Genomic DNA, 27,074 nt, shown 5'->3' with positions numbered 1-27,074 from the left:
CCACCTACTTTTGTAAGTGGCCTACAAAGTCTTTATTTTTTTTTTATTTGTTGTAAAACCAGCTAAGCCTGTAATCTGAGTATCAGTCACGAAAAAGAAAAAGAAGAAACCCCAGGTGGAGGCTGGTCCTTCAGTATGCCTGGTCTGGTGGCCTCAGGCCTGGGCTGATTTAGTTTGCTTATTGCTGGGGGAATCATAACCTCAGATTCCTTGGCCTCAGAGCTGAAGGGAAAGCTCCTTATCTGGCTGACGTTTAATTTCCTCTTTAGGGCTCAGAAGGAAAGGGCCTGGCTTATGGTTAGGGCTCCAGAGAAGTGGGACATGGGTGGGCCTGATTTCAAGTCTTCTTCCCTGCCTCGGCCTACTAAGGAACTCCCAGAAGCAGCCCATTTTGGGTGGTTATCTTGGAGGCCTCTGGCACTGTGACCTCTCTGGGGAGCCCCGCTTTAGAAGATAATTATGTGTAAGCGGAGATGGAAATAGAATTCCCCAGTGCCAGGAGCAGCTGCTCTACTGTAGGGTTTCAGGGCTTGCTTGTGGGGTGCCGCTTCTTCCCTTCCTACCTCCCAAATAAAACACACACCCATACAAATTGAAAGTTTCGAAGATTATTCCTAGCTGAGAAATGAGTATTAAAAACATTTTGTGAGACCTTAATTCCTTTTCCAGAGTTATTTATGGAGTGCTGCCCCCAGCACATCAAAAGTGCTTCATTCGAAGAACTGCCTTTTAAATTATGCAGCCTTTCTTTTGCCAGAATCTCCGGGAAGTTTTGACTTAGGTGGTTTCCCCCAAAGTCATGGAGTCTGACCCTTATTCCATGTTATAGTTCGAGGCAGAGAGGCTTTGGCTAAGAGTGGGAGCCAGACAAGGCTTCAGGTGTTCCCATAGAAGAACCTGCTTGTCTATGCCCAGGGTGGCTTCAGTCCCCAAGCTCTTAGTTAAATACATTCCTGTTGATGGTCAAGATTGTATTAGATGTAGGCCCTGACTATCTTTGCTGGGTTCTGGGTGGTCGGCAGACTGTGATTTATCTTAGACCCCTGGAAGCTCCGTCTTCTGGCTCCTGGGTTGGGACTGGAGTGTTCTGTCTTAGCCTTCTTTCTGTTGGGGGAAGTCACTTATCTCCCTGGGCTCAATTGTCTCATCTTTAAATAGGGGGGCTGGATGAATGATTGGAATGAATGTGCCCCTATTTCGTGCCCCCATCCCTTCTCAGTATTTCACTTTACACAGGGTCCTGCGATTATTTCCTTACACCTGGTCACAGTGGGTAGGCACTCCCTGAGGGCAGGGCGGTCCTTGACAGAGGGCTCTTGCACCCTGTGGTGGTGAGCCCGATACCCCAGATCTCCATAACCCTCACATCCTTCCAGCTCAAATGTCCCTAATGGCCACCTTCCTGTGTGGCCAGACCCCAGGAACTCCTGTTTCCTGGGTAAATGTTGATGGGGAAAGGAGGGGCAGGTGGTGGAGGATTTGGCTTAAATCTCCATTCTGGCTCTGGAGGCAGATATCTCCAGTTGCACAACGTGATCGCATTGTTCTTTTCTCAAGTTTCACACAATTTTTTTATCCTTGCCTTGAACAAAATCCCTTTATTTCTAGATGTTGTTGTGAGAGTTGTTTTTATAATGACTAGTAAGGCAGAAAAGAATGGATCAGCACTATGATTTTATACATACGTTACCATCCAAATTTGTTAAGAATTATCTGTGCATAGGAAAAATACCATAAGGAATTTTATTTCAGTGGCTATCTCTGATTCTGATCTTCCAGGAGATATTTATATTATTTTGGCATTTTCTACATTAAACATGTATTGTCTTTATAATCAAAACTATTAAAAATCACTATTAATAACAAACATTTATTTATTAGAATTTAATGTGGACCAGCCACCATGTAAGAACTTGTCATATGGTATTTTTATTTTCACTGTGAACCTGTAGTTCTTTCTTTTTTTTTTTTTTTTAAGCTCTTTATTTTATATTTAAGGAAGCTGAGGCTTAGAAAGGCTAAGTTACTTTCCCGAGGTCACAGAACTGGTAAGTTCTGCAAACAGGATTTGCACCCAGACTGACCCATACTCAGAGAGGCCTTAAGTTTCTGGGAAATCTGGTTTGTGGTTTTTGGAGTCCATGATCACTTCACCGGCCCTGTACTCAGCACTTGACTGTAGAAAGCCATTTTGCTGTGTGTTTCTCCTTTGATAGTTGTAGGGTTTGGATTTCGCATGTTTGTCAGGGAGGTAGGTGATGAGTCTGGCTCAGGCAGGGCATGCATGGTTGACACAGGGCCCGCCTGTTGGTGGACACCAAGGCTGGGGATTTGTGTACTCCTGTTTGTCTTGGTTACAAAGGTTGATGTGCGTGGGCAGTCGTGTTGGGAAGGGTTGTGTGTTAGAATTCTGTCTCTAGAAGGTGCCCAGGAGTGGGGTGTGGTAGAAAGACCAATAATCTAGAACTCATATGCTCCGCTTCGTCAGGTCTGCATGGGCCATGCTGGGTGATTTTGGAGAAAGCGTTGAACTTAGGTTTAGAAGATCCTCATTCTAGCATGTTGTAGACATGCTTTGGTCTCAGTGTCTTCATTTCTAAGTGGGTCGTAGTAATGATGCCTGTTTTACCTACCTGCCACTCATGGTGTAGGAGAAAAATGCTAAGTAAAATATTGTCAGGCATACTTGCGTGATGGGGATTTTGAGTGTTTAATGATGGTGGTGGTGGGGTGCCTGGGACTGGCCTCAGAGACTAAAGGAATTGGATTTGAGGGTGACTGGTAGCAGTGTTTTTTAATTTTTGTTTTACTTTTTTGCCATCAGCTTGTTTCCACTGCCGTTGCTGGCTGGTGAAGAACAATGTTCCATTGTCTACTTAGATTGGAATACTCTGAGATTTTGCTGTAATTTGTCCCTGCCGAGTTCCTTGGATTCATTCTCCACTAGGACTCCCATCTCCCTAGTGAAATGAATTGTAACACAGGAGAGCCTTTTGTAGCTACGTGGGTGGTTGAAAGTATGCAGCATCTTTTCCTGGATTTGTCTATCTTCCTTGACTTAACAGTAAGAATAAGTGTGTCTGTTCTTGGATCTTGAGTAGCCCAGGAGTGTGAGTGGGATGGGACCAGGAGGACTATCCCTGGTGAGGTAAGGCGCTCAACTTTTCAGGGTGGATGCAGTAGTACCTTGTTTCTTGTTGACCTGTTTTGTGCAAAACACTGTGTAGAATATCTAGATAAAGAAAACAGCATCTTAGTTGTCAAAGGAACCCACCATTTCATGGGGAAGATACATGTAGTCAAGAAACAAATATGAGGGCTAGAGTCAGAGTTGGAATAGGGATAAAAAACAATTGGTTGCTGTTGAGTTGACTCCTACTCCTAATAACCCAACACGTGTCAGAGTAGAGCTGTGCACCTTAGGGTTTTCAATGCCTGATTTTTGAGCAGTGGGTCACCAGGCCTTTCTTCCAAGGCACCTCTGGGTGGACTCAAACCGCTGAGCATGTTAACTGTTTGCACTACCTGGGGATTCTGGGGCAGGGATAGGTAGCTTGAAAACTTACTGTCAGGAGAGGTGTAGCACTCAGTCTAAATGAATGGAAACTGTTGGAGACAGTGTATGTAGCAGAGGCGATGAATTGTTGGAGTGACGTCTCTGACTTTCTGCTTTCTAACAACTGTTTGAATCAGCTGTTTTAAAGCAAGGGTTTATGCCTAGCTGTCCCCCAGATAATTTTTCGAGTCATCACTGTTTCAGCACACTCTTCTTCTGACAGGGAAAGCCAGGGGTTCTATGCAGGGGCCCTGCTGAAGTCAGCGGACCTGCCTCACTGCCCGCTTGTGTTTTGGCTTTGAGAACGGTACTGGAAGACTAAGTAGGTCACGGATATCTATTTTGAACTGAGCGGGCTGGGCTGCATGGATGTTTAATTTCCGGATCAAATCCTGTTGGACTTGTTTGCCTCGGAGATTGGCAGCAAGCACTCTCTGGTTGGTCGTATGGTATATTTATAAAGTGTTAAGAGTCTGGAGGTAATGAGACACTCCAGATCTCTGTTCCAGTAGGGGAACAAGTGGCAGAGAGGTTTCGAAAGCCTTCAGGAAGTGGAGAGGGGAGGGGCGTTTTTCCACCTTACTTTCTTGAATTTTCTGAAAAGGGTCGATCCTCACTAACTGTTTGAAACTTTTTTCAAGGAATCAAATTTAATTTTTACCCAGCGTTACCTGGCTCCTGCTTTACGTTAGTAATCGCTTCCCCTTGTTACTGATTTATTGCGTGCTGAGCCCTGTATGTACATTATCTCATTTAATTCACACAACAACCTTGGAGAGTGGGTATCATTTTCTCCATTTTATAGATGAAGAGCCTGAGAATCAAAGTGATGTGGTAACCTACCCACAGCCTCCGTGTGTAAGTAGCAGGGCCAGAGATTCAAACCAGGTCCTTCTGATCAGAGAATGGCCTTTTGCAGCACGTCACACTGGTCTTTATGTGAGCCCTGGGAAAGGAAGATGCCCCCGGCGGAGAATGCAGAGTATGGGGTGTGGCTCCTTGGCCTGCTCTAGGGTGTGAGAGGAGATCTTTCTCTCAGCAGAGGATGACTGTGGGTGCTGTGTACCCAGGCCTCTTGGCTCACAGGAGCTTCTGTATAGAACCTAGGTTAAGCTTAAGGCTGTCACTCTAGTGTGACTGAACCGAAGAATTTTCAGAGCTTTTACTCTGTGTCAGATTGTCTTCTGTTTCATTATTTTTTTCTAAGTGTCTTTAAGACATTGGATGAGTGCAAGGAAGTGATAAGACCCATGAGAGAAAGAATTCTTACATCCCAGTTCAGTGACTAGTGTCTGGGGCCTTAAAAGCTTGCAAGTGGCCATTGAAGATGCAACTGATGGTCTCGTCTGGAGCAAAAGAGAAAGAAGGAAACTGAAGACTTAAAGTAAAATTAGTCTATCTGACAGATTGTCTGCATGAACCACAGCTGTATCTACCCTGAGACCAGAAGAACTAGATGGTGCCCAGCTGCCCCTACTGACTGTTCTAATCAGGGCCACAATAGATGCTCCCTGATAGAATGGGAGGAAAACGTGAAACAGAACCTCAAATTCCTAAAAAACAAACAAAAAACCCAGACTTACCAGACTGGTTGAGACTGAAGGGCTCCCCAAAAGCATTGCCCTGAGATACTTTTCAAATCTTGAACTGAAACTAACCCCTGAGGTCACCTTTAGCTAAAGAACAGATTGGCTCACAAAATAATATCACCTGTAAGCACTTTACTCCTTTAAAAAATCGCTTATATGAGACCAGTCAACAATTATTTTAAAACAAAGATGAGAATATAAGGTAGCAGGGAAGTTAGATTAATGGAAATGAAACAACCAGAAGGGAAATGAGAATGTTCATGCATTGTGAAGAATGTAACCAATGTCACTGAACAACTTGTGTAGAAATTGTTGAATGAGAACCTAAACAGCCATGTAAACCTTCACTAAAAACACAATAAACTATAATTAAAAAAAAAAAAAAAACTCGTGAGGTAATGTAGATGGTGACAACATCCTTGTAACTACCCCCTCTGTGTGCACCGGCCACCTGAATATTCCTTTATCTTCAGTCTTCCATGCTTTCCTTCCACGTCTGAGGAGTAAACATGAAATTTTGGGTGTTTTGCCATGTTTTTCTTGACAGTTTTTCCCCCTAAGCTACCAACAGTAATGATACTGCTGATAGTAGTTTATATTTGTTGTTGAGCCAGAGTTTTCAGGCACTTGGCACTGGCATCATCTCAGTCAGTACTCAATAGCGAACCATCCCCGTCCTACAGACGGGACTCTTAAGTAACCGACCTGAGACTCTTAGGGAGGACACTTTATTCTACCCCACAGCTTCTTCTGAGAGTTTCATAAAAAACGTTTGCAGAGGTGTTTGTTCAAAATCAGTTTGCATTCTGAAAGTGAAAGAACGCCCTCTTCGTACCATCTGAGATGCTGGGGTTTGAAAGCACCGCTTGCTGGTATAGCAGCAGGGTTCACAGTTAGGAGTGCCAGGCCATCCTAGCTTCCTGCCCTGCCATTTCCTGGCTTTGTGAGCTTGGGCTGGGTACTTAACCACTGAGTCAGTTTCCTGTAAATTGAGGAGATAATAATATCTACCTTGAAGAGCTGTGGTAAGATGTAAATAAGACATTGTATATAAAATCACCTAGTACTCAATTAATGGGTTATTTTTGTCTTCATTTTAAACTAATGTGATTCAGAAAAATCATGTATTTCAGCTACAGAAGCATGTTGTTGTTGTTAGATGGTGCCAGTTGCCATCGAGTCGGTTTTGATCTGTAATGATCCATTTTTTCACCACATCAAAGATTCTGCTTCTAGGTGTGGCTGACACCTGTTTCCCAACTCCACAGCACCTTCCTACAGAATCAGAGCCTCTTTTCAAATATAAAATTCCTGACAAGGGCGGATGACCCAGTAAACAAGGCAAGCACAGGCTTACTTATGCTTACTTATTAATCTGTAGTGGAATTGTTCACTACAGATGATCTGGTAAGTAAGGTAAGCACCTTATTTACTTTTTTTTTTTTTTTATTGAAATCTGCCCCTCTGACGACCCCATGTGACAGAGTAGAACTGCCTACAGGAGCACATTGCCACCTCCTTCTCCTATGAGTGGGTTTGAGCAGCCAACCTTTCAGTTAGAAGCCAAGCGCATAACCATTAGGTAACCAACTCGTCTTTTTGTCTTTTCGGAAGCAGGGTTCTGAGAAACTCCCGTCTCCCTAAGGGCGTTAATAACTGGTCTCTTCTGCTATCTTCTTCCCCAAAACAGCAAGCAAGCTGGAGGAAGAGGAGAGAATTAAGCATAAAGAATACTCATTTCAGCTAGAATCTTCCCAAGATTTTCCCATTCCCTTTGGTTTTGGGGTGGGGTAGCTGGTATTTGCATCTGCTGGGAACCAGAGCTCTGGGAAGTCCATGTTAACCACATGGCTTCTCTGAAACGTCCAAGCTGGTATTAACAGCAACAACAAAAAAAAGACGTGCCAAAGTAGGATTTCAGGAAGTGAGATATTTTAAATACGCGCATTGGACACATCAATACTTTCAGCACGCACAAGTCCATTGACTGTAATTATCTTGAGTTGACTTTAAAAGTCTAAATTTGAAGCCTTCTGGCCTTACCTCTTGAAAGGTCCTACTTAAGTATCTAGCAAATTCTTACATTTTGGTATCTAGCAAAGTCTTTCATTTTTGACCACCTAACGGGAGACCTCTTCTCCCTTCCTCTCCTTTCCTTCCTCCCTTCTACCTTTTCTTCTTTCCTTTTTGTAACTTTGAGTCCAGATGACTATAGGGAAGGTTCCAGAGGGAACAGGAAAGTGACCTGAGATTCTTGACCGTTGGTGATTCTAACTGTGTGTCTGTTTGCTGTGTGACCTTGGGCCGTTCGCCTTACTTCAGGCATCAGGGAGTTTACAGTCTCTTAGGAGAGACAGACAAGGAGCTTTGGTATTCCTACTATTTCTGTGGTTGTAGACAAGGAGGCTTTTCTTTAGGGACTGAGAGTCTTGTGCTGGTAGTAGTGGTAGTGGTGGTTTCCAAGTCTTAATGCATGGTAAGCTAGAAATTCAGAAACTCTGGTTTGCCATAGTTAAAAGAATTGCAAATAGGATTAAGGATTAGACTTCCCAGTGTGAGCTGCCCACTCCTTGGGACCTGTCTTGGTTATCTAATGCTACTGTAACAGAAACACCACAAGTGGATGGCTTAAACAAAGAGAAATTTATTCTCTCACAGCCTGGGAGGCTACAAGAATGAATTCAGGGTTCCAGCTCCAGGGAAAGGCTTTCTCTCCATTGGCTCTGGAGGAAGGTCCTTGTCATCAATCTTCCCTGGTTGAGGAACTTCTCAGTGCAGGGATCCTGAGTCCAAAGGATGCACTATTCTCCTGGCTTTTGTTTCTTGGTGGTATGAGGTCCCTCCTGTCTGCTTGCTTCTTCTCTCTTTTATATCTGAAATAAGGTTGATTTAAGACACAGCTTAATCTTATAGATTGAGCCCTGCCTCATTAACCTAACTGTTGCTAATCCTACCTTGTTAACATCATAGAAGTAGGATTTACAGTACATAGAAAAATCGTATCGGATTAAAAAATGGTGAACAGTCACACATTTGGGAATCATGGACTAGCCATGTTGATACACATTTTGGGGGGACACAGTTCAATCCATAACATTGCACCCTTTTGGACCCAAAAAATTCATGTCCTTGCCACATGTAAAACACATTCACCCCATCATATCATAGCAGAAGTCTTAAATCAACTCTGAAATCCAAAAATCCCTCTTCATCCGTGAAATCCAGAATACAGGTTATCTGCTTCCAAAGTACAGTGGTGGAACAGGCATAAGCTAGACATTTCCATTACAAATGGGAGAAATTGGAGGGAAAGAAGGGATAACAGGCACCAAGCAAGTCAGCAGAACACATTCCATCAGCTCTCAAGGCTTGAAAATAAACCTCTGTTCTCTGAGACCATTTGGACAATGGCCCTGCCCTCTAGACATTGGGTTTTGGCCACACTCTCCAGATTGTGAGTGGAGGCCCCTCAGCCTGGAGCTTCGGCTCCACCTTCTAGGCCCTCTGGAATGGCAACTCTGCGTCCTTGAATTTGGGCAGCCCCATTCTCTAGTACATCTGAGTGGTGACTCCACCTCCTCAGCCCCGGCACACCCCTTTACTGCCCATTGGGCATGTCTGCTCTGCCGCCTCAGCTATGAGCAGCAGATCTGGCCACATCCCACTGGCATTCGTGAAAGGCAGCCCCACACTCCAGAACCAAGTTGGTGAAGATCTGACTCTTTGAAACTAGGAGGCTGTGGCTCCACCCTTAGAAATTTCAGAGGCCATGGCTCCAAATATTGTGACCCCAGAGGTTGTGGCCCTACCCTTTGAGACTGAGGCAGCTCTGCTTCCTGTGTTCCTTGTTTCTTCAGCTTCTGCTTCTTGGTTCCCTGGCCTCTCGGCCCCTCAGGCCTTACTGCCTGAGGCTAGCATCTGCCCAGCTCAGCAAGTGTTCCAAAGCTCTGTAGCTCCACCGGTAAGTGCCTCCTCACTCTGCTAGTAAACTTCGGGCCAGAAGGCATTCAGCTCTCTTGCTCTGTGGGTTGGCAAGCCTAGCTCCACTGATAAGTGCCTGGAGGCACCCCACACTGCCAGGAAGCCTCTTGTACAAAGTGGTCAGCTCTCTCGCTCCTTGGGTTGGCTCCAGTGCTGTCTCACACTGGTCTGGTTCTGCTGGTGCTTCTGGCTGTCTGTGCTATCTCCAGTGTAAAAACTGTCCTCATTTCCTTCTGAGCTCTCACCAGAATTGTCTTCCATGTCCATAATGCCACCAACAGTCTCCTCAAGGCAGTCTAGGCTTTTACTGTTGGACACTTTAAAACTCTTCCAGCCTCTATCCATTCACAATTTCAAAAACACTCCACATTTTATGTCTCTGTTAGAGCAGCACCCCACTCTTTCAGTACCAAATTCTCTTAGTTATCTAGTGCTGCTGTAATAGAAATACCACAAGTGAATGGGTTTAACAAAGAGAAATTTATTCTCTCACAGTCTAGGGGGCTAGAAGTCTGAATTCAGGGTGCTAGCTCCAGGGGAAGGCTTTCTCTCTCTGTCGGCTCTGGTCAAGGAGCTTCCCAGTACAGGGACCCCAGATCCAACGGACGCACTATTCTCCTGACTCTTGTTTCTTGGTGGTACGAGATTCCTCCTATCTGCTTGCTTCTCTCTTTTATCTCTCAAAAGAAATTGACATAAAACACAATCTAATCTTGTAGATTTGTCCTGCCTCATTAACATAAACGCCTCTAAACCTGCTTCATTAACATCATAGAGGTAGGATTTACAGCGCATAGGAAAATCACATCAGATGACAGAATGGTGGACAATCACACAGTATTGGGAATCATGGACTAGCCAAGTTGACACACACTTTTGGGGGACACAGTTCATTCCATACCGGTTCCCAGACTTCCGTTACAGCACCTGGCACAGTGAGTTGCAGTTACCTGTCCACCTGTCGAGCTTGATAGCAAGCTCTGCAAAGGCAGAAACTTGGCCTTATGCCTGGTTATATCTTGGGCATCTTATGTATTGTATTTTTATGTGGCACATAACTGATGCTTATGGAAAAGATTTGAAGGAGTTGGGATCACTTAACATGGTAGAAAGGTTTAAGATTTTCATGTCAACTGCAGAGTTGCTTCTCAACCAGCAGGGGGTGTTGGGAGCTGTGTGGGGATGGGATGCTAAGTGTTCTCTAATGTGGGCTGGTCCCACACAACCAGCCTTGTGTCTTCTTCCGTACTCCATACTTATAGTGCCTCTGTTGAGAAACATGGAACCAGGTACCAGGTAGGTACCTTGTAACAAGTCCAAGGAATGAGTGACATTATCTTCTGTTTTATAGGCCGAGATCTGGAGAAATCATAGAGCTAACATGAGGGAGAGTCAGCATTTAAATGTAGGTCTGTCTGATTCTGCATCCCGGGCTGTTAACTAATCTGATGTGTTGCCACATCTGCCTGAGACATAGCCAGTGAAACAAATTTAATTAACCTGACAGCTCAAGAAACTTAAATTAGGTTGAAGGAAGAACTTCCTGACTTTTTTTTTTTAATTAGCACTAAAATGGGACTTTCTAGAGTGGTACTTTTAAAGCTGTGGTTCACAATCCATTGTCATTGACTCAATTTAGTGGGTGGATACTTTTTTTTTTTTTTAAATTGAAATAGAACCACAACAACAATAATTAGTGTACGGTAAGCATAGAGTGTGTGTGTGTCCTGGGTAATGATGAAAATAAATTTCTGACTTTGGGTCATGATAAAAAATGTTTGAGGGGACCATGGTCTCGGGGGACATCTAGCTTAATTGGCACAACATAGTCTATAAAGAAAATGTTCTACATCCTACTGTGGTGAGTAGTGACTGGGGTCTTAAAAGCCTGGGAATGACCATCTAAGATACATCTACTGGTCCCATCCCAGCTGGAGCAAAGGAGAATGAAGAAGACCAAAGACATAAGGGAAAGATTAGTCCAAAGGACTAATGACCCACAACTACCACAATCTCCACCAGACTGAACCCAGAACAACTAGATGGTACCTTGCTACCACCACTGACTGCTATGGCAGGAATCACACTAGAGGCTCTGTATAGAGTGGGAGAAAAATGTAGAAAAAAATTCTAACTCACAAAAAAAGACTAGACTTACTGGCCTGACAGAGGCTGGAAAAACCGTGGGAGTATGGCCCCTGGGCACCCTTTTAACTCAATACTGAAGTCACTCCTGAGGTTGACCCTTCAGCCAAAGATTAGACAGGTTTGTAGGGCCAACAATAACACACAAAGGAATGTGTTTCATAGTTCAGTCATGTATATGAGACTAATGGGCACACTAGCCCATAAGCAAAGATGAGAAGGCAGGAAGGGATAGGAAAACTGTACAAATGGAAACAGAACCCAGGGTGGAGAAGAGGAGAGTGTTGACACATCAAGGGGTTGGCAGCCGATGTCAAAACAAATTTGCGTCTGAACTGTTTAATGAGAAACTAATTTGCTCTGTAAACTTTCACCTAAATCACTGTAAAAAAAAAAATCTTAAAAAAAAAAGTTTGAAAAACTTTCCTAGAGAGATAGAGATTATATTTCAGAGCAATATAGGTTAGATTGTAAAGTCCTTAGGGGCAGGGATATATTTTCTCTAGTGTCCCCTCCATCCTTAGCCCAGTGCTGAATACATCGTTATACCCGTTGTTGATTGGTTGGCTGATTTGTCTGAGAAGACTTGTAGTTTTGCCTTCAGACTGGAAGAACAGTCAGAATGATACTAGAGACAGTTTGTAGAACCCTGTCCCCTTCTGTCCTTACAAGGAAACGAGAGCCGTTTGCCCTGGCATTCTGGATGAGTGTGTTAAGCGTGTTAAGCTTGGGCTCTGAAGTCCAAGGAACCTGGGTTTGATCTCTGTGTGCAGTGTCCTAGTTGTTTGCTTTGGATAATTCCCTGAACCCTATTAAACCTCACTTTCTCCACCTTTAGCACAGTGCTTGGCACCTGATAAGCAGCCAGGAAGCATTATCTGCCCCTCTTGTTTTTTGTGACTGATATTAAGACAGATTAAGTGAGTCACGCTGGGTCCTAGTACCAGCCGGAGCCAGGCCCACTGCAGGAGGCACCTCCAGAACTCCCATTCTGTGGTTGTTGTAGAGCTTGAGCTGAAGTAGGAGCCCTAACCTGTGGCCTGGTTGTGGCAGAGTCAGGAAGTAGATGTTGCAGTGCCTCAGGTGTGTGCATGCAGGGAGATGCTCCGGTTTTATAGTTTATACCAAAAAAACCTCAAACCCAGTGCCGTCGATGAAATGAGGCTTCCGTTGTAGAATCTGAGATATAAAAGGTATTTTTTAGAAAAGCCAGGTGCTTTTTATTTAATCAAGAAACATTTTCCTGAAACTGGGCATAATGGTGTGTGTATGATTAAGCCGGTGACTTTGCGTTCAGCATAGTGATGGTTTTAGGTGAAGCTCCAAGATCTGGTAAATAGTAATTTCTGGGCCTAGCAGCAACACAGTCCACTCAGCATTAACTCAGTGAAGATAAATATGTTGAAGGTCCGGGACACTAGACAAATCCCAAAGGGGCTTGGTGTTTACCTTAACCCCTAATTTTTCAAGTCTAGGTCTGTTCATTTCTGTTGTCCAGGCTGTTATTCATTTCTGTTGTCCAGGAGTCTTGAACCTTCTTCTTCTTTTTTTTTTTTTAATTGTGCTTTAAGTGAAAATTTACAAATAAGTCAGTCTCTCATACAAAAATTTATATATACCTTGCTATATACTCCTAGTTGCTCTGCCCCTAATGAGACAGCACAGTCGTTCTCTCTACCTTCTATTTCCCCATCCATTTAGCCAGCTTCCGTCTCCCTCTGCCTTCTCATCTCCCCTCCAGACAGGAGCTGCCCAGATGGCCTCGTGTGTCTACTTGATCCAAGAAGCTCACTCTTCACCAGTATCATTTTCTGTCCTATAGTCCAGTCCAATCCGTGTCTGAAGAGTTGGCTTTGGGAATGGTTCCAGTCTTAGGCTAACAGAAGGTCTGGAACCATGGTGTCTGGGGTCTCTCTCGTGTCAGTCAGACCATTAAGTGTGGTCTTTTTATGAGATTTTGAGGTCTGCATCCCACTGCTCTCCTGCTTCCTTGGGGATTCTCTGTTGAACCTTCTTTATGCCTAAAGTTGAAACATTTTTGTGACTTCTATCCCTAAGTGCTGATTGTTTTTTTATCTTGAGGGGAAAAGATGGTAGATGCTAAATTTTTTTTTCTTGAATTTTATTGATTTTGTTGTTGAGAATATATGCCCCAAAACATACCAATTCAACAGTTCCTACGTGTACAATTTAGTGACACTGATCACATTATTCAAGTTGTATAGCCATTCTCACCCTCCTTTTCTGAGTTGTTCCTCCTTCATCAACACAAATTCACTGCCCCCTAAATTTCCTATCTATTGAGTTGGTATTGTCAGAGATAGATTTTAAAAGAGCCCAATACTCAAGCCAGAGATTCTTTATTAGTTTAGTTAAGCTACTGGTTGGTTTTAAGATGACTTCAAGGATATTTTTGGTCTAAAGTTTAAAGATTATCTCGGGGCAGTAGTTTCAGGTGTTTATCCACCCTCCATGGCTCCAGAAATCTGGAGTCCATGAAAACTTAAAATTATTTTCTGCATTTTACCCCTTTTGATCAGGATTCTTCTATAGAATTTTTGATCAAAATGTTCAGTAATGGTAGCTGGGCACCATCTAGTTCTTATGATGTCGTGGCAAAGGAGGCAGTTGTTCATAGAGGCAGTTAGCCACATATTCCATATCCTTCTCCTATTCCTGATTCTCTTCCCTCTGTTGTACCCCGTGAATAGAGACCAATTGTTGTGCCTTGTACGGCTGCTTGGAAGCTTTTAAGATCCCAGGCACTAAGCTACAAACTAGGAGGTAGAACAGAAGCACTAAACACATTATTAGGCCAATTACCTGGAACGTCCCATGAAACCATGATCCTAAACCTCCAAACCAAGGAACCAAATCCCATGAAGTGTTGGTTGTACCTAAGCAGGCTAATGTTTTCAGTAAATGAAAATTTTCGGCTTGTGTGTTAGTTGAAAACAAGACTTTTCCCATTGTTTGAAAGTAGCATGGTTTAGACATAGTAAAGTATAGTGGTTAAGAGCACTTTCAGTGAGACCTAGGTTCCCATCCTGGCTTTCGACAGGCTTTGTGGCTCCAGCAAGTAGCTTAACCTTTCTGCACCCCATCAGTAAAATGGGGCTAAGGAGCCTAGTAGCACAACAGTTAAGGGCTCAACTGCTAACTGAAAGGTTGGCAGTTCAAACCTACCTACCGGCTCCTCGGAAGAAACACCTGGTGATCTGCGGCCATAAAGATTAAAAACAAAAAAACCAAACTTGTTGCCGTTGAGTCAATTCCAGCTCATAACGACCCTATAGGACAGAGTAGAACTGCCCTGTAGGGTTTCTAAGGAGCTGCTAGTGGATTTGAATTGCCAACCTTTTGGTTAGCAGCCAAGCTTTTAACCACTGTGCCACCAGGGCTCCACCTTAAAGATGAACCCATTGCCATTGAGTCGATTCCGACTCATAGCAACCCTATAGGGCAGAGTAGAACTGCCCCATAGGGTTTCCAAGGAGCGCCTGGTGCATTGGAACTGCCAGCCTTTTGGTTAGCAGCCGTAGCTAAAGATTAAAAAATTACAGCCTAGAAAATCCTATGGGGCAGGTCTGCTGTGTCACATGGGGTCGCTCTGAGTGGATATCAACTCAGTGGCACCTAACAACAATAGTACTACCACCCTACGAGGTTGTCGAGAGGATTAGATGGGATAATATATGTTGTGAAGCCCTCAGTGCAGTGCCTGCTTGTGAACATGTCAGTATATGGGAGCTATCATCACCAGTATTATTGGTGGGAGGCGTTCCAGGAGACCAGGATCATAGGCCTCTCATGGCCATTGCTAACAGTTGGCCCTGGGTATGCTGAACCCCTCTGAACCTTAGTATTCTTTTCTCTAAAACAAAGGAATTGCCCAAATGCTTCAGACTCTTAGCTGGGACATTCTGCCGTACATGCTGAGTGTCTTGTTTCTTGTCAGCCCCAGCAATGCAATACTAGGTGCCATGATTTTGCGATCCCATTTTCTCTTAAGTACCTGTAGCCCCACTGGCCAGATGTTGTCCCTGATAACCTTTGCTTTTCTTTCCTTGGTTTTATATTCCCCTGGCCTCCGACAAATGACTTCTTAAGTTTTATATTTTTCTTCTCCTGTATACATACCATAGGAAGGCCTGATAGGTTGGAGTTAAAATCTAAGCTTGGCAGAGCCTCACCCATAGAAATTATTACAAATAAGGGCAGTCCCATCACTTCACTGATGGTTTTCAAATCACAGCTGTGTTTGTCCTTATCATGCTTCTCAACCTATGCACCATATTAAGGGCTGCCTGTATCTGGGGCTGACCAGGGAGAGCCACTGCCGAGAAAGGAATGACTTTTTGAACTGAAGTAAGCTACCTCTTGCTTTGTTTCATTCCTGGCCTTCAATTTTGGTTTGAACTTTGAAGGGTTTACCAGAGCTAATCTTGGTGTAATTTTATATCTTGCACGTGTGTCTTTGTGACCCCTCACTTTTGCAAAAAGCGGAGATATTGAGTTAATCTCTGGTCTGCCACTGGTGTTTCAGGTTTATTTTCTTGTTCTCCTGGACAGGCTTGCACAATGAATTAATTGAGCTGTTTGCAACCCACTTTCTGCCTAATTGAACACCTGCCTAGTGAATGCTGCCAGCCCACCTGCCTGCTACCTGGTTTGCCAGCCAGCTGTCCCTGTCATGTTCGTATCTCGCTTGTATCAGAAGAGTCAGCCTTGTCATTTGTAGTAGCTATGTTCTTCAGAGAACGACTTCCCTTCGTCACTTAATTTAAAGGTACCAGTGCTCCCTCTCTTGGGACAGCCTCTCTGCACACCCGTCTTGCCTCTGTCCTCCTAGTTAAAATCTTTGATTGTCAGCCTCATAAAAACAGCCTCAGAAAAAAGAGGGCATGGGCATGCCTCAGCTGGTTCTGCTCCCTGATCTTACCTTGGTCCCAGATTAAGATTCTAGCAAGTCACTCTTAATGTAATGCTGATGGTTTAGAGCTGATTAGAAATATTCTTTTAAGGGATGAGACACAGGAGAATTTTTTTAAAAGAGTGCTGACATTTTTTGACACTAGGGGCTTGTTTCTTTCCAATGAGAAAAATGGTTTTACTAAAAATGAGAGTGCAGACAGGGAACCCAGTTCCCCTGATCACAGAGAGCTGTGCCGTTCGTGGGCATCGTTTGGTTCTCTGTACCGTTTTCTTTGGTTGAAAAATGACATAGCCAGCCACAGGGTTGAGCCCCAAGTTAGTTAGGTGTGATTTTTGTCCTTAAAGATATCCTTGAGGTATAGCAGCCCTTGTTATCCTTGAGATGTAGTAACCCTTGTTAATTACTTGGTAGAATTGCATATCTTTTTTTTTTTCCCTTTCTCTTTGTAATGTGGCCTTTTAAAAAAGGCACAGGTGTACTGTTTGAGTTCATTCTTCCTAGATTTGAACTTACTAAAAAATGGGGTAAGACTAGAAAAAAAAAATTTTTTTTTAATTTCTTTGATTTCACTGTGATTTTGCGTTTTACTTTCAGTTTCTCTTTGGCTTTTCTTTGTCAAATTTCAATTTTTTTAAATATTTTAAATATTGTTCTTGTGAAAGGTGGCTTTTCCAGTGAAACAATAAAATAATAGAGTTGCTGTCCAGTGAGCGGGGAGTGTGGAATCCAACAGCTGGGCTTGCTCAGATCCTGGCGAAGTTAGCCTGGCAATGCCTCACCTCTCTCAGCCTGTTGCCTCCTTTCTGAAGAGGCCATAAACATAGGCACCACCTTATAGGGCTGCTGTGAGAGTCAGGTGAGATAATGGTTTTGAAGGGCTTAGCACACATTACAGGTAGCTGCCATAGAGTTGGCTCTGCTGACTCATGGCAACCGTATGTATAACGGAACGAAACGTTGGTTGGTCCCCTGCCATCTTCGTGATTATTGGTACGTCTGAGTCCATTGTTGAGGCTGTTGTATCAGTCTCCCTCATTGAGGTTTCCCTTGTTTTCATTGTCCCCCTCCTTTAGCAAACGCCATGTCATTTATTGGTTGGCCTTTCCTGATGGCATGTCCAAGGTAAGCAAGCTGAAGTCTCACCTCGTTTGCTTCTAAGGAGCATTCTGGTTGTATTTCTTCTAAGACTGATTGGCACATGTTGTCGTTAGTTGCTGGGAGTCTGTTCCAACTTATGGTGACCCCATGTGTGCAGAATAGAACTGCTTCATGGGGTTTGCAAGGCTGTGACCTTTTGGAAGCAGATCACCAGGCCTATATTCCAAGAAAGTTGCTTAATAAATGTCCTTTATCCCTAGTCTTTGGAAGGCGAGAAAAATGAAGTAGACTCAGGAAAAGAAGCAAAGCTAGAACTAGAGGAATGGGGTTGATTTCAGCTACCCAGATTTAGGTTAGACTTTTGAGAAAAGGATAAAAAAGCACTTAGAACAGTGAGTGGCAGGTAGTGAGGGCTAATGTGTTTGATTAAAGAAGGAAGAAAAAAAACCCAAAAAACTAAGTCTTAACAGGGCAGCCATAGGGTAAATGCCTCCTGCCCCCTTTCCTTCCTGAGCTACCTGCTTGTTTCATACGTGGGTGGTCTTGTTCTGTAGCTGGTTTTGTAAGCAACCTGCGCTTACTTTGCATTGTTCCTGCATCTTTTGATAGCCTCACCCCTTTGTGGGACCTTTGTAGGCTTGATTTTGTGTTTCCAATTCCTCCTTTCTTCCTGGACTGAGGGGCTTTAGTTCTCACCTGGACCAGATGAGCCCCCAGCAGAGTAGATGACTAAGAAGCCTAGACCTAACAAGGGGCTTCCGTTATTCAGCTGCGAGGGGAGGAGGGAAGGCAGGGAGGTGGGGAAGGCTACTTTGACTTTCCAGACCATTGATAAAGAAATACAGCTTTTATTTCTTTCTAGTTGGTACAAAGTCGTGGAGTAGAGATGATCTCTAATTTTAGGATATTACTTGGATGTGAATGGATACATTGATCTCTGTGTTTTCTAATTGCCTTGCACTAAATGTCCTTCTCACGCAGTTAGGGCCTTATTATGTCCTGTCGGTTCTTTACTGTCAGTGCTTCACAATTTAGTGCCAACATAATGTCAGCTGTGGTGTAGAAAGAAGAAAGAGCACTGGGCTTGGGGTCTGAAGTGCTCCTGCCGGTCTCTGGCCTGTGGCTTTGCGGTTAGTCTGTACAGCATTTCCACTTTTTCTTTTCTAATCTACCTGGTGCCCCTTCCTTCTTCTGGGAGGTGCTCTCCCCACCCCACCACCCTACTGCCCACAACTCTTTGGGCCTGCCATTCATGGTTCCTGGTCCCTGGGGCCATAGGTGGATCCATGATCAGACTGGGCCAGTCAGGGCTTTCTCTGAATTTTTGAACTTGAGGCCCAAAAGCCTTTTTTTCTTTGGGTTGTGAAGCCACAAAATGGAAGTCTGGAGCTTTGGTGTCCCTGGCTTCCTGCCTGAAAGAGAAAGCTGTCCTGCCATGGTGTGGGATAGAGCAGCACAGAGAGAGAAAATGTACTCACCTGGGAGTCCCCAGCCACTGCTCCCTTCCTTATTACATCAGTCAAAGTTTCTATTTTCCTTAAGCTAATTGGAGGTGCTTTATTGCTTGTAACTAAGGGTCCTAAGTAATAGACAGTTGTGACTTTCAGCAACTCACTGAATTTCTCTTACTGTCAGTTTTTTCTCATGTGTACAATGGGGTGGTAATAATCGCCTTACGGAGTTACTGACATCATCAGGTATGATACTGTACATGAAAGCTTTTGGGGGACTATAACGTGAGTGGAGTTATAGAGACTGTTATAAGTTCTTTGATTATTTTATTAACTACCTGACAGTACTGTTCTGAACATTGTTTTCTTAGTATAGGTTAAACATTCTTTCAGAAACAAATGATGTCATTAACACAATCTGTATTTTTTAGTTGTACACCCACTCCTCACTTATCAACTATCTTGTTATCTGACATTTTACATTTACAACAATAGTAAAAAATTTACTATCCGACTGTTGCATGCATTGACGGTGTATGTCTGGCAGTAATGAACACTGAGGTGCGAGGTGAGGGTAACACTGGCTGTGGTGGCTAAGGGCGTGTGTCAGCTTGGCTGGGCCATGGTTCTGATTCTCGGGTTTGACGGTTATGTAATGATGTAATTTGGTAGTTATGTAATGATGTAGTATCTTCCATTTTGTGATCCGATGTGGTCATCTTCCATTTTTGCATAATGTTGATTTTTGCATAACAACCTGGTCCTTGAAACCTAACCATGTTGGTAAGTGAGGATTGGGTGTACAGTTAAAATAGGTTTGACCCAATCTATGTATTTGTAGGAAATTAATAAATGACTCTTGATGAACTATGCCTTTTGCAAGCCTAGAAAAAGCTTTCTCTGAGTTAAGTTTTAACTATAGTCAGGTGAGTAGGGTACTGCATCCTAGTCATATAGACTGTTCTCCACGCCACTTTGCCAGGGATAATGGTGCTGCCACTAACTAAATTGTATTGTCTTTGGGCTTCACTCTTGTCGTCTATAAAATAGGCATAAGTATCTCCACCCTGCAAATGGCAGATTACAGGATATGATGTATTTAAAGTTCTTAGCTGTGTCCGGTATGTGGTAGGTGCTGAACAAATGCAGCTATTACTTTTAAAAATGGTAGCTTTAATAGCAATTGCAGCTAAAGGTGGTAAGGCTAGAAATTATGAATATGAATTTGTTATTTAATCAATTAATCCATATAAAAATCAGTTAATCTACTTGCCGTTGAGTGCCTCTTCTGTGCAGTGGGTAGAGGTGAAATGAATAAGGTGTGTAACACCATTCCTGTCTATTGGGGAAATAAGTCATGTACGTATAGGAAAAACAGATAATATACAAGGCAGCTGGGATTTGGAAGATGGCAGAGGCTTTAGAAATAGGGGAGGCAGAACTGATGGGAAAAGCAGCAAAGGAAACTAATATGAAGAATTAAATATTTAGGTTCATCTTTGCAAGAGGTCAAATGGTATATATACATTATGTCTCAATTTTCCCCTGCTTTGTTTCTCCATTGTCTTCCCTAATTCTATCCCAGACCTGCTTAGTCTTTCTGTTTGTGATCATTATGATGAAGATCCATACCCATTGTGCATTCAGGGATTAAATTTTCTTTGCAGACCCATTTTCGCCAAAAAGTTGGCCTTTTGTTGGCCCACACCCTTAAATGATCAGAATTCCCCTAACAGATTCTGCCTCCTTCCCTCCCATTTGCTCTGCATTATTTTCTAGTTTTATGCACTGGAAATGGCCTTTTCGGGGGTTTTATCATGTTGAATTGTGGCCATGCATTCAGCAGATGTTGGTTGAGCACCTACTACCTACAGTCAGGGCAGCAAACTGGGGGGGCCTGGGGATAGCAAGATTGATGAGGCAGGGTGGTCCCTGCCCTGAAGCAGCTCGGTTTATGGAGGAAACAGATGGGCAAATGGACTCTAATTAAATGTGATTAGTGCTTTATGTTGGTCGGATAAGGAAAGACATTTGGCGGGAGCTCCAAATCCCCAAGTTCTCCACCAGCCACTTGCTACTGTGCCTGGTTCGTGAAGCCTGTCCACCTCACTGAGCACAGTCTGGAAAAACGCTTTCTTTACTAGTAACTACAGTTCTGATCTGAAATCTTGCTATGTAGTTCCCTGCTCAGTAAAGTGTTTAAAACCCTTTCATTACTACATTTTTTCTCCTTAAATTTTTTGACAGCATATGTTTTAAGTATTGGGATACGTACTTACTAATCGAGTGTGTTTAAATTCTGGGCTGGTAATATGAATTTTGAGAAATATAATCTGGTAATACAAGCTACCTGTGAGGCGAGTGGCACTCTGGCACCACCGATCTGTGGTGTGACAGTATACCAGTGAGAGCTAGGTAAGTAATATATTGAAGGTGCCTTTCTGTTAGGTTGCATGAAGAACCTCTGGTTTTCCAAGTATGACACGGAAAAACCAAAACAAACCCATCAGGGCTCCCTAACTATCACACAGGAAGGCCATAATTATGCTTGCAAGCCTTCTTTCACAGAAATAAAGGATAAAAAGGTGAAAGTTTACAAAACTAACACATCCAGGAAGCATCACTTAATAGAATGCTCAACCTGCACAACAGTGAGGCTCCAGTTCCCTGTTGGCTGAGCTTCATGCATTTCCAAAGAGATCCACCTTGCTGCTAAATGCATTAGAACCTTGATGCTGAATGCATGAGAATGCCTTACTTCTGAGGTCCAGAGGCATAAAAGTGGGTGGCATGCCCTTTATGTCAGTGGTAACAAAAGAGTTAAGTGAAGGTTTCTTTTGTCACTCTCACTCAAACCCTCCCCCAGGCAGGAAGTCTTGACCTCCCTCTCCTCCCACAGATTAACCTGCCCTCTCCACCCCAGTTTCCCATCTCAAAAGTGGCAGCATTGTCAACCCAGAGGCTTGAGAGTATCCTTGATGCCTCTCCCTCCCTAACCCTGTATCTGATTATTCACCAAGTTTTATTAACTCTACCTCCTTTCACTCTCCTCCATGGCCATCACCCAAGGTCTTTAACAGCATTTCTGCCACCGGTCAGTTTGTCTTACTGTGATGGCTTGCATGTTGCTGTGATGCTGGAAGCTATGCCACCAGTATTTCAAATATCAGTGGATAGGTTTCAGTAGAGCTTCCAGACTAAGACAGACTAGGAAGAAAAGCCTGAAAATATACTTCTAAAAATTAGCCAGTGAAAACCCTATGAATCACAAAAGAATATTTTCCGATATAGTGCTAGAAGATGAGCCCCTTAGGTTGGGAGGCACTTGAAATACACTGAGGCTGCAACAATGGCCTCGACCATACCCACGATTGTGAAGATGGTGCAGGACGGGGCAGTGTTTCAATCCATCATACATAAGGTCTCCATGAGTCAGAGTCAGCTTGAGGGCATCTAACAACCAGCATTTAAAGAAAAGAAGAAGTAGAATAGAAAACAGAAGGATTGCATTAGTAAAATTGAGTTTTTGTTTTGTGGAACTTGTAAAATAATAGTTAACATTGCTAAGGGCTTTGTATATATTGACTTATTTATCTCTCACAACAACCAATGCGGTAGGAATCATTGTTATTATCCTTACTTTACAGATGAGGAAACTGAAGCTCAGGAAGTTGTGCAGCTGGCCCAGGGTCACACAGGGAATGCCAGGGTTCTGTTCCAGGCTGGTATCCTGCCTCTCATAGACTGTGTGTCTGTGCGCGTGTGTGCGTATGTAGGTAGGTAGGTAGCACATAGGCATGTGTAGGTTTGCAAGGTAAAATGTCCCTCTAATCTGCAGGTTGTGGTGAAAAAAAAAGTTGGGAAATTTCTGTCTGAGCGACCTCTGCACATCTGCTCTGCTCTCCTCCAGACCTCCACACGGCGGCCAGAATAAACCTCTTAAAATGCAAATCGGATGGTTCTTCTGATCTGTCCATGGAGCCTCATACTCTTAAGAGTCAGAAACCCACGTGGTCACAAGGCCCTGCAAAGTCTGGGCCCTGCAGCCACTCAGGGGCCTTGTAGCTCTTCCTGCACTGACCATGCTCCTGTTACACTGGTCTTTCAGCTGCTAGACGTGCCAGCCTTTGAAACACCTTGGGGCCTTTGCGTATGCTCCTGTGACTTCTCAGACTTATTTAGGGCCCTTCACCCGCTGCCCCATAGTGCCCCGTACCGCAGGTTCACAGCACATGCTACAGCCGTAAAGAAGTAGTTCCCAGTTCCCTTCTGAGGGCAGGGCACAGAGGCAGACTTGCCTCCCCAGCCCCAAGGGCAGTGTCTCGCGTGCCAATCGGTGAATACCTATCGAGTGTTTGATTAGCTGTGGGAGGTGAAAAAGAGGGGGGAGTCTCATGTTTGGCTGAGTTGACTATCTCTGTCAAAATATTCCATACCCCCTTCTTCCTGTCTGACCTTTCCAGAAAGTATTCCTTTAATTGGCTGTGTTTGTTTCTGTGGGTAGTCAAAATGTCTTGAGTGGGTTTTGTTGTGTGGGGGTGTTTTAATCCAGTGGATTCCCAGTATACTGTTTGTCTTAGTCATCTAGTACTGCTGTAACAGAAATACCACAAGTGGATGGCTTTAACGAAGAGCTATTTATTCTCTCACAGTCTAGTAGGTAACAAGTCCAAATTCAGGGCGTCAGTTCCAGGGAAGGCTTTCCCTCTGTCAGCTCTGGAGGAAGGTCCTTGTCCTCAATCTTCCTTCCCCTGGTCGAGGAGCTTCTCAGGTGCAAGGACCCCGTGTCCAAAGAATGCCCTCAGGTCCTGGTCTTGCATTCTTGGTGGTACGAGGTACCCACTCTCTGCTTGTTTCCTTTTCCTTTTATCTCTTGAAAGATAAAAGGTGGTATAGGCCACATCCCAGGGAAACTCCCTTTACATTGGATCAGGGAGGTGACCTGAGTAAGGGTGGTGTTACAATCCCACCCTAATCCTTTTAAATATAAAATTACAATCACAAAATGGAGGACAACCACACTACTGTGGAAATTATAGCCCAACCAAGTTGGCACACATTTTGGAGGGGAAACAATTCAATCTGTGACACTGTTGTAACTGCGAATAGCTGCTGGCCCACATGTCAGGCCTTCAAATCCTTGTTTGTGTGGGCGGTGTGGTCTAGTGGAGGAGTCCCGGACCTTGGATCAAGAGTTGCGGGTCCTGGCTACACCATTTCTTTGCAATTCAGCCATGAGACTGCTTTCTGGTCCACAAAATGGGGTCATAACACCATACCACCTATATCAAGGCTGATAAGGATGATTTAAAAAAAAAAAAAAAAATTGCCATTGAGGTAATTCCAATTCACGGCAGTCCCATGTGTGTCAGAGTAGAATGGTGCTCCATAGGGTTTTCAGTGACTGATTTTTCGGAAGTAGATGACCAGGCCTTTCTTCTCAGGTGCCTGTGGGTGGACTCAGACCTCCAATCTTTCAGTTCACAGCCGAGTGTGTTAACCGTTGCACCACCGAGGGACTCTGATCATGATGATTCAGGAGTATAAGTTGTGTGTGACAGGTCCCTGGCATAGCAATGTTGGCTGTTCAGGAAGGTGGTTGTTTGCTTTCTTCGCCCCTCTTACTTGGGTCTCCTTGTGCTTGACGACGCGTGTTTATGATACTTGCTGCCTGGGCTACACGGGAGAGGCCAAGTAGACTCGGGACTTAGGCCCAGGTTGGTCAGGGGCAGTTCTCTCATCAGGTGAGCCAACATGTTGCCCTGGGCCAAAGTCAGTCAATTCCTCATCTAAATTCTCATATTGGTGACTTTAAAACCTTGGTATTTGACCTCGGAGAGCTTTTTGACCTAGGTTGCTGCAGTGGCAACTCCAGGCTCTGCTCTAGCCCTGAAATAATAACTGCATTGATAATTGTTCTTAATTACCATAAGTCAGTCCCCGTGCACAACGGAACTAAATGCTGCACAGTCCTGTGCCATTTCCAAGATCTGTTGCATATCAGGCTTTTGTGATCCATAGGGTTTTCATTGGCTGATTTTCTGAAGCAGGTCACCAGGCCTTTCTTCCTAGTCTGTTTTAGTCTGGGAGCTCTGCTGAAACCTGTTCTGCGTCATAGCAACACACAAGCCTCTACTTGTTGACAGGCGGGTGGTGTCTGCACATGAGGTGCTTTATCTGGGAATTGAACCCGTGTCTCCTGCATGGAAAGCGAAAATTCTACTACTGAACCACCGTTGCCCCACACTGATAGCAGGTACAGTTTTACTGAGCATCTGCCACAAGCTGTCCTTTGCTCAGAGTGTCTGTGGGGCCTTGTCTCTTCCCCCACCAACCTTGTGAAGTGTGTGGTAGGCTCCCCACTTGGCAGAAGAGGAAACTGAGCCACCGTGAGTTTGAGAAACTTGCCAAGGTCCTCTAGTTAGGGTTCTCTATAGGACAGCTTTTTCATTTTAGTTACAATATCCCTATAATTTTTTTTTTTACTTAGAAAATAACTACTGTAAGCTCTTTGAGAGCAAATTTTAATAGTTGTCTTTTGTCTATTCCATATGGTCTGTGTTCTTGATGTGTAATTGAACTCTTCAGGGATGAGATACTTGCTCAGGAGGCCTGGTTGTCCAGGCCAAGCTTTCCTGCGATGGCCTCTGCAGGTTTTCCTTTGCTCTGAAGGTGTTTCCTGCGCCCCTTCAGGGTGGACAGTATACTGATTGGACAGGGAGCACACTCAGGAAATAGGAGCTGCTTTCCTCTCCTCACTACTTTTTATTTCTAAATGCTTCTGTTTGTCTTCTGTGGGCTCATTCATTTTCCCTCTTTACTGCTGCAGTTTATTGCTCTTTGCTGGTTCCTTTATTTTTATTTCCAGACTTGCCTGAAATGCATCTTGATTTCAGCATCTTTAGATGTTTAATTCTGCAGTTTTTTTTTTTACTGCTGCTTTCCCTCGTTTTGCAAAGTTCCATTTGGTTTCAAGTCTATTTTGTAAGCCCTTGCTTTTCTTCTTTCTCTTCTGTTGTTAAATTTTAATAGTTTTCTCTTCCTGCTCTTTTATGGACATTTATATTTCATTTTTTTAGGTTGTAATAATAGACCTTCAATGCCCTACAGTTTGACTTCCCATCATACATGTTTTTAAAACCATACACTCCTGCAGTAGAGAGGGGAGCTTTATGGTGTCCTTGCTTTTTCTAAACGGCAAATCTGTCCATATTGTTTTGGTATGGCACACCCTTCACTGACTCTTAAAATCCGTTTTGATCACCTCATCAAAATGTAGGAGACCGTTAGTGACCCTTCCTGCTGCCTCTTCATCCTCTCCTCCCTCACCTGCCACATTCCCTGCCCCCGTTACACTAGACTGGCGGTTTTCAGACCCGTGGCGTCAGGACCCCTTTACAATCTCAAAAATTAGTGAGATCCCCAAAGACCTTTTGTTTATATGGATTATATCCATCAGTATTTACTGTGTTTGAAATTGAAAAGATTTAAAGTATTAAATTAGTTTAAATATAATATAATACACCCATTACATAATAATGGAACTAACATTTTTTTAATGAGAATTAACTATTTTTCCAAACAAAAACATTTAGTGAAAAGAGCGCCATTTGCCTCTTTGCATATCTTTTTGCTGTCTGCCATAATAGAGGACAGCTGGATTCTCATAAATGCTTTTGCACTCATTCTGTTGCAATATGTTGTATTGGCTGAAGCATACGAAGAAAATCCAACCTTACAAGGATATATAATACAAAGATATAGAGTTGGAAAAGGGAGGAGTATTTTCAAGCAATTGTGAATAGTCTGAAACTGTATCAAAACTTGACAAGTGGTGTTTCTTAAAGGCTCATCGCGGGTGTGGAATCTGAAACTATTTCAGTGAACTTCTGGTACTCTAAGAAAACAAAAACCAAACCCTTGCCGTTGAGTTGATTCCAAGTCATAGTGACCCTATGGGACAGAGTAGAATTGCCCCATAGGATTTCCAAGGCTGTAATCTCTTTACAGATTTTTTAATCTCTTTATGGAAGCAGAATGCTGCATCTTTTCTCCTGCGGAGCAGCTGGTGAGTTCAAACCGCTGACCTTTAGGTTAGCAGCTGAGCACTTAACCACTGTGCCACCAGGGCTCCTCTCTCATAGTCTGCCCATTTAAAAACAAACAAAAACATAGCTTTCTAGTTGATTCCAACTCATAGCGACCCTATAGGTCAGAGTAGAACTGCCCCATAGGATTTCCAGGGAGCAGCTGATGGATTTGAACTGCCGAACTTTTGGTTAGCAGCTGTAGCTCTTAAAATTCGTTGGTCAGCTTTG

The 27,074-nt window shown here is 43.6% G+C and overlaps 1 long non-coding RNA gene across 1 annotated transcript in view; it reads left to right on the top strand.

Moving 5' to 3' along the window:
• Positions 1-27,074, top strand: part of LOC135231757 (uncharacterized) — an 89,935-nt gene that overhangs the window by 15,901 nt on the left and 46,960 nt on the right. The gene's annotated exons all lie outside the window — the stretch shown is intronic.

Source organism: Loxodonta africana, chromosome 7 (assembly GCF_030014295.1).
Source record: "Loxodonta africana isolate mLoxAfr1 chromosome 7, mLoxAfr1.hap2, whole genome shotgun sequence".
Classification (NCBI taxonomy): Eukaryota; Metazoa; Chordata; class Mammalia; order Proboscidea; family Elephantidae; genus Loxodonta; species Loxodonta africana.
The sequence above is the reverse complement of the archived record's forward strand: the minus strand, read 5'-3'. Positions and strand labels throughout refer to the sequence as shown.